Source organism: Lactuca saligna, chromosome 1 (assembly GCF_052625555.1).
Source record: "Lactuca saligna cultivar CGN05327 chromosome 1, ASM5262555v1, whole genome shotgun sequence".
In the NCBI taxonomy this organism is placed as follows: Eukaryota; Viridiplantae; Streptophyta; class Magnoliopsida; order Asterales; family Asteraceae; genus Lactuca; species Lactuca saligna.
Genome location: NC_136417.1, coordinates 117,332,563 through 117,341,185, shown reverse-complemented (window position 1 = coordinate 117,341,185; position 8,623 = coordinate 117,332,563). Strand labels below are relative to the sequence as shown.

Below are 8,623 nucleotides of genomic sequence, written 5' to 3'. Positions count from 1 at the left end.
GATGTATGGTACTCGAACCACACATCACTCCTTAACATGCTCGTTAGAACCTTCAGAATACTCCCTGTATCAAGTATGGGTCCTCTGCTTTCAATAGTACGGGCCCATACTACCTGCCACATCTACCCATACTTTCCACACGGATAATCTCGGAGCTCCTAAGTAGTTGCTCGACCTTCTCGTTCACCAATTCCGTCGCACGCTCGCTCCCCAGCGAAATTCTCTACCCTGCCAGTGCACTCATCTGGGTAAGGTTACCCCCTAGGCTCATCTCAGATTCCCACACTTCTCTGCCATCAGCTGCTGAAGAGCTCCTAATGATGCCAGCCATCTACCTCCTGAATATCGTCATATTCGCTTGGTAGCTGACTCCCCTCATCGAGAGTTCCACAAAGCATGAAGCAAGCAACATTCGAGCATCGAAGAATATATATGACTTACTCTGGGTGATAACTCCGCTTGCTCTGCTCATCCTCGGAAGTACCACCGAACTCTGCAACTCTTCCCCTCGCGGGCTCTAACTATTCTTTCTCCAAGTACCACAGTACTCATCTAGGTATCTCCCCTAGATTACTCCTCTACTCAAATCCCCTAAAGGATTCCAATCAAATATTCTCACTCATCACATACTCAAAAGCACATCGCATATCACAGCAATTCCTAGGCTAAGGCATCACAAATCAGGCCACTCTAGTCCTAATATATGAAATACCTAGCCTGTCTCTAGCATGCAATAATATCTCATAAAGTGCATCATAATATCTCATAACACAAAAGTAAGGGTATTTTGGGAAATCACCGTTCGGGCTCTAGCTGATTGTACACACTGCTCTTTCTTGTTTTCTCTTTGAACTCTTATTCGCTTTAGAAAATTATTTCTTTGAAAACTTTTCTTACTTCCTCAGTTTGAGTCCAGAATTACCCGAAGGCGCATCCGAATCCCTCAAACCACGGCTCAGATACCAACTTGTAACACCGAAAATTTCAAACAAAATTTTCATTTAAAATAAACGTTTTAATTCTTAGAAACACTTGTTTAAAAATCTTATTTACAAAACATAACTCCATTTTCGCTTGTATAGAAAACCAGGATCCTCCAAAACATGACACTTTCTCTGGTGTGTACAATCAAGCCGGTGCCGTCCCGTGATACTGAAAGAAACATGCAAAACATCACACAAAACACTGTAAGCACGAAGCTTAGTGAGTTCCCCAAAATACCACACACATAACACATATAAGCCACTCGAGGCTATAACTCTATGGGTCCGTGCACCTAAACTCTGTGAACCCTCAGGTTCTAACTCTGTGAACCTTCCGGTTCTAACTCTAGGAACCCTTCGGTTCCAACTCTGCAACATGCACAACATAAATCACATAGAAATAATGCAGTACAACACATAGCATACATAGCATACAAATACTCTGTCACATAACTCTGGTTACCTACTCAAGGTAAAGTATAGTGAGGAGACTCACCTGGCAAGTAGAAAGCAGATATCCCCACACTTAAATCTCGAACTCGCCACCGCCTAACACGTATGGCCAATACTCTCATGAATATAACTCTCGAGACTAGAATCAATCCTCTAATGGCACCCTCTTAAGGGTAAAAGACAATTTTACCCCTCTCTTGGCCCAAAGGCCACATCGCCGACCAAACCCTAAAAGTCAACGGTCAACCCTTGGTCAAAATCAAGTCCTCAGTCAAAGTCAACCCCTGACTGACCCTACTCGCCGAGTCAACTCTATGACTCGCTGAGTTCCCATAATCAGAACTTCATAAATCCGCGACCTAACTCACCGAGTCACCCCGAGACTCGCCGAGTCCAACAACTCTAAGTCCACTCGCACACAACTCACCGAGTCATCCCTTGACTCGCTGATTCTCAACTCGACCAGAAGATATTGGGACTCTTCGACAAGACTCGCCGAGTTTAAGGCTATCTTCAACCTACTCGCCGAGTTCCAGGCCATCTTCATCCAACTCGCCGAGTTGTTCTTCCAACTCGTTGAGTTCCAGCTTATCTTCAAGCAACTCGTCGAGTCCACCCATGTGACTCGCCGAGTACCACCGGTCTGAATCCATACAGAAGCACTCCAGGCCATGCAATTGATCCAAAACATAGATCTAGCCTCCTACAACCCATCCATCACGTAAAGTGGCAAACTTTACGTGAATCCAAAGAGATCTATGCATTTTCACTCTAGGGTTTGGGTTTGGGACAAAATAGCTACATCAATCACTCACAAATAGGGACTTTCATGCTCTCTGATCCTTCTCCCTTCCAGATATGAGGTAGCAACCTCAGATCTAACCTCTTGACTCTAATACTTCCAAGGATATGGTCTCTAACACCCCCAGAATGATGCATTAAAGAAATAGCAGCTCAAAAACGAGATATTACCTCCAAGAGGATGCCCCAACTACAATGAAACTCAATTCCAAGCAAAGCCCCTTGCTCCAAGCTTCTTCTTTTCTAGGATCTCTTCAACAATCACCTCTCCAAGCTCCAATTTGCTCAACCATGGTGTTTCTCCTCGAAATTAGGGTTTCTGGGACTCAAGGGGTGATAATGAGGCTGAAAAGGAGACATAATGTTCTTTATATAGGGCTCAACCCCGAGAATTAGGGTTTTCTCCACTCAGCGCCTACTCGCCGAGTCCTCCTCACTGACTCGCCGATTCGGCTACTTAGCACGCGACCCAGTCGCGACTCCACTCGCCGAGTCCATCCATGGACTCGCCGAGTCACTCTTTCTCAATTTACTCTTTTAGCCCTTCAACTCTACTCTTGATATTTCGGGATGTTATAAGAGTCCTTTCCAAAAAAATCTTATATTTTCTTTATGAAAAGCAGTCTTCTACCAAGACTGGACGGAGTTATGTTATAAAAAGTAATTTTTCCCTTAACACTATCATTATCAAAGTGTGGCATTTGATTTTTAAAGAAAGTAGGAGATTATCAGGGAAAATAACATATGCCTCAATAGTGAAGACTGCTGACTAAGGTGAAAGGAATCATAGACTCTAGGAGAGTATCGACTGAACGACACGCCTAGCTCAGTCTAACAAAAGGAGACACAAATCCCAGACGGTATCAAATGAAAGATACAGCTAGAAAGGTCTAAAACAGTGAATGCAGACCCTAGATAGTATCAAATGAAAGATACAGCTAGCACGGTCTAAAATAGTGAATACAGACCCTACTCAATATCAAATAAAAGATACAGCTGACAAGGTCTAAAACAGTGTAATTCTAAGATTGTGTTTCCAGCATACAGTGTTAAATACAGTTACCTTAAGACCATGAATTATAAGGTAACTTGGGGATACTCGTAACCATACTAATCGACACTAGAGTACTTGACGCCCTACAAGCGTCGATGTAAGTATGACATTTATCACCCCTTAGCTTGATAGGCCATGGACGGTAGCTAGCAGTCAGGGTGCGGGGGTGTCAATCCCGTATAGATCTACACACACAATGTCCGCTCTCCCTACAAGAGACTCTGGTTACCAACTAGACAACGGAGAAGGCCGCGTCCTGAAGATGTATCCCAAACAGTGAATTCGGATGAAAGTGTTGGACTAGTAGTAGAGACTCATAACTAAACCGACCGATGTAAACCTTCATGTCTATACATGTATATATGATATATAATAAATGATTAAACGACCTTCGGATGGATATCCGATCCCACCAGACCACATCCAAACGAGGAAAAGGAAATAGGGTGACTAGCCTTCCTAAGTCCTTTAAACATCACTTATATAACCATACAAGTATAGGCATGCTTTTAACGATGTGGAAGCATTTAACTAAGTAGAAGTGTTAACAAAGTAGAAGTTTTTCAAGAAGTAGAAGCGTTTCTCGAAGTAAGTGTCAATAAAGTATAAGCGTTTACGAAGTAGTAGGATAAATGAAGTAGGAACGGTTCGTGAAATAGAAGCGGTAATGAAGTAGGAACGCTTACGACGTAGTAGTATTTCTTGAAGTAGAAGCGTTTAAAAAGTATAAGTGTATTACTAAGTAAAAGCATAACGAAGCAGTGGTATCTAACAAGTAGGAGTATCAAATCATGGAAGAAAACCTTGATGAAAACTTTGGAAAACCTTTATACTAAAGAAAATCACGACTTGGTATTCTTTTGTAAAATAAGTTTGAAAACCTTTAGAAATCCTTTGGAAACCTTTCATAAAAAAGTTTTAATGAAACATTGATAAAACAATATAAGTAAGAGATTTGAACAAGTGAATACATTTTAGAAAACCATTTATAGTATCATACTTGGTAAAACAGTTGACAGTGTAATAAATCCTTGTGCATGCGGGTTATCAGTCACATGTGATTGATATGATAACTGGCATGTTTAACTTGTATTCCCCCCCCCCATAAAACATGTAAAAACATTTAAAAAGGTTAATTCAGGGGTATGAACTCACCTGTTGTAAGTGGATCGAACGAAGGTGCCGATTGGGTGCTCGGTGTCAAGTAAAGACTTGAACACACTTAGTGACCTATTAACATATGATAACATATGTTTTCATACAATTAGTACATATAATACTAATTAAACAATTATACGCATCCTAAAGTGCGAAAAACACTTTGATTAAGTGTTAGGGGTGTCCCGGGTAACATTTAAGGGTGTGTATGGCTTAGATAGGGAGTTTACTCTCCTAAAACTCACTTTAAGTGAGTTCACGATTGGGAGGCCACATCCCCCATGAATTTACTGCCGTAAACTCATGGGAGGAGTATTTTTGAATGATTTCAAGTCTCATGTGGTTTGATATTGCCATATTTATACTTATTTTTAGGCAATATTTAAGTACATTTTTATTAAAAAGTCGGTAATTTGTTTAGAATAATGGTACTTATGAGCTTAAATGTTATTTACAGCCAAAAAGAAGACATTTTGAAGAAAAGGGGACTGAAAGCGTTAAAGAAAGAAACTTTGGGAATTAAAAGAGTAAAAGTGAAGTAAATCTGGAAAAAGATTATTCACGACATGAGACTTAAAGGATTCAGGACATAAGTCGTTGGTTCTAGAAGATATGTATGCGGGTGAAGGAATCCTTGACGGGCACGGTTATCTACAACTCACGACGTGAATTTCTTACTATTCACGACGTGAATTTATGGATATCAGCAACTATATAAATCCTTGACCATTACGAATAGAGGCACCCTTGGGCAGAAGGAAGGAGTTCCAGAAGACGATGTGGAGCGAAAGAAAGGTTCTGGAAGAAGGTTTTCAACACCAAAAGGAGTAAAGGTTTATATTTTAGTTAAATAAGAACATGTCTTTCATTATTTTTAGCTGTGTTGCTATGATGAGCAGCTGAATCTAGCTACTCTTGTTTAGCTAGATGAAGCTTTAAACTTATGAATAGTTATACATTTATGGATTAAGTTTAGTTGGTAAAAATTGCTTGTGTTTGATTTGAATAGCCTAGCATGCTATTATTTGTTTATCTAATTGCTTGATTGCATGTTCTGTGTAGCTTAGTGACTATTAAACTGCATGAACTTGTTTACCTAATGATTTAGTGAACATTGAATTGTTAGAGATAGGATTGACCAATCTTAGTTAGTAATTAGAATAAATAAAGCTTAGCTGTGCTAGAGAACGTGTATTGTGATCATAATTGCGTTTATACAACAAATCTTACATAGCATATTTACATTCATAATTAGTTATGTGTTTAATTATGTGTGAACATACATGGTTTGACATGAATTAGTTAATTATTGGTAAAGTTAGAACTAAATTACTAATACAACTAAAACCAACTTAATAATCCGTAATCATTAGCTAGCCATAAGGGAGAAGTGGATTCAAACTAAACAAGAGTGTGTGTTTTTAATTACTGAATTTGAATTTAAGTTCATCTGATCTTGTAAAACCAGATAAAACCCCTTTTAAACTTGTTAATAAATTAGGTTAGTTTAACAGTAAGTAAATTAATTAAAACACCGTTCCCTGTGATCGACACCCGACTTACCCAAGCTATATTGTAATCTGACTAGGTACACTGCCTATAAGTGAATAGTTAGTTAAGTTTGTTAGGTTATAAATATTAAAATTAGTGAGTACTTTTGTGCACATCAAGTTTTTGGCGCCGTTGCCGGGGAACGGCTTAGATTATTAGTTTATTTAGTTGCATTAGATTAATCGCCCCTTTTGTGGAATAAAATCTGCAAAAAGGTTAATTGGTTATTTATTTTTGCTAGCTTAGCTTAGTTTATTTTTTTTTATGTTTCTGTCACAGAGTTCACGACGTGAGTTTTAATAAACTCACGGCGTGAAAGCTGAGATTTCAGTTTTTAGTTTTTCTTATTTTAGTCCAGTTTTACGTTTTTAGTTTAGCAAGTTGCAGGAGTTCATGACCAGAGGCTTAAACACACCCTTGGTGCCACCACTTGAAGATCCCGAGTCTGCAATTCACAAGAAAAAGACGCCCTTGTAAGAATTGAAGTCAGCTTTTTCAAGGAAGTCAGGAAAGAAGACAGGAGAGTCAAGTTCATCCGCGAGGCACAAGAGCAATATTGAGCACTTGGATCAGACACCCGTCCAAACCGAGTCCGAATACGATACCGAGCCGGAATTTGAAGAACACACGAGCGAACCCGAGAACGAGCCAAGGAACGAGATGGCAGCAATTGAAGAAATGTCCATGGGAGCTTACAAGAAGCGGATCCGAGAAGATGTGGGTCCCGGTTTAGTCCAACCCGCAATACCTGCCACTGTCACATTCGAGCTGAAGGGACACATATTGACTACCCTGAAGGAAATCCCATTTTTCGGGAAAGATCATGAGGATGCTTTTAAGCATCTTGATGAAGTCAATGACATTGCGGACTACTTCAATGTCCTAAATGTCAACAGAAAAACAGTCTTGCTTAGGATGCTTCCCATCACTTTCTAAGGAGCTGCTAAGGAGTGGTTAAAAGCACTCCCACCGGGTACAATCACCACTTGGGCTCAAATGCGTGATAAATTCTTGGACCAGTTTTGCCCGCCATCCAAGATAGCCAAACTCAAGAAGGCAATAGCCAACTTTGAGCAACAGCCGGGGGAGTCACTATACGAAGCATGGGAGCGGTACAAGGGCTTGCTCAGAAATTGCCCTCAACATGACCTAAATGTGCAGCAAGAGATGTCAATCTTTTATGATGGGGTCAATGTGATGACAAGACAACTCCTTGATTCTCAAGGACCGTTGACAAAGAAAAATCCAAGGGAGGTCAAGGAGCTAATTGAAGAATTCGCGAATCATTCTCACGAATACCACAACCCGAGGCAAGAAGGAATCCTTGACGGGCATGGTTATCTACAACTCACGACGTGAATTTCTTACTATTCACTACGTGAATTTATGGATATCAGCAACTATATAAATCCTTAACCATTACGAATAGAGGCACCCTTGGGCAGAAGGAAGGAGTTCTAGAAGACGATTTGGAGCGAAAGAAAGGTACTGGAAGAAGGTTTTCAACATCAAAAAGCATAAAGGTTTATATTTTGGTTAAATAAGAACATGTCTTTCATTATTTTTAGCCGTGTTGGTTTAGTTGCTATGATGAGCAGCTGAATCTAGCTACTCCTGTTTAGCTAGATGAAGCTTTAAACTTATGAATAGTTATATGTTTATGGATTAAGTTTAGTTGGTAAAATTTGCTTGTGTTTGATTTGTATAACCTAGCATGCTACTGTTTGTTTATCTAATTGCTTGATTGCATGTTCTGTGTAGCTTAGTGACCATTAAACTGCATGAACCTGTTTACCAAATGATTTAGTGAACATTGAATTGTTAGAGCAAGGATTGACCAATCTTAGTTAGTAATTAGAATAAATAAAGCTTAGTTGTGCTAGAGAACGTGTATTGTGATCATAATTGCGTTTATATAACAAATCTTACATAGCATATTTACATTCATAATTAGTTCTGTGTTAATTATGTGTGAACACACATGGTTTGACATGAATTAGTTAATTATTGGTAAAGTTAGAACTAAATTACTAATACAACTAAAAACCAACTTAATAATCCGTAATCATTAGTTAGCCATAAGGGAGAAGTGGATTCAAACTAAACAAGAGTGTGTGTTTTTAATTATTGAATTTGAATTTAAGTTCATCTGATCTTGTAAAATCAGGTAAAACCCCCTTTAAACTTGTTAAAAATTAGGTTAATTTAATAGTAAGTAAATTAATTAGTAACACCGTTCCCTGTGATCGACACCCGACTGACCCAAGCTATACTGTAATCTGACTAGGTACACTACCTATAAGTGCATAGTTAGTTAATTTTGTTAGGTTATAAATATTAAAATTAGTGAGTACTTTTGTGCACATCAAGGCAAGATGGAATCCAAGGCGGAGGAGGGGCCCAAACTGAAGAAATAGCAGCGGTCATGGCCATGCTGAATAATATGGACCGCAGGATAACACAGATGGACCAGTCGATATATGCCATAAGAGTGGGTTGTGAGAGATGCAATGGTCCACACTTTACAAAGGACTGCAATGTAGATGAATATGGGAACAGAAAGGTTCAAGTGTGCTACTCTAGTGGGGATAAGTTTGATGAGGACTGGAGGAAACCGAAGAAG

The 8,623-nt window shown here is 39.3% G+C and overlaps 1 non-coding gene across 1 annotated transcript; it reads right to left on the bottom strand.

Annotated features, from left to right (window-relative positions):
• Positions 1–7,044: 7,044 nt before the first annotated feature.
• On the bottom strand, positions 7,045–7,151 carry LOC145027905 (small nucleolar RNA R71). The gene has a single exon (XR_013675667.1). It is a non-coding gene; the product is annotated as a small nucleolar RNA R71 (small nucleolar RNA).
• Between the last annotated feature and the right edge of the window lie 1,472 nt (positions 7,152–8,623).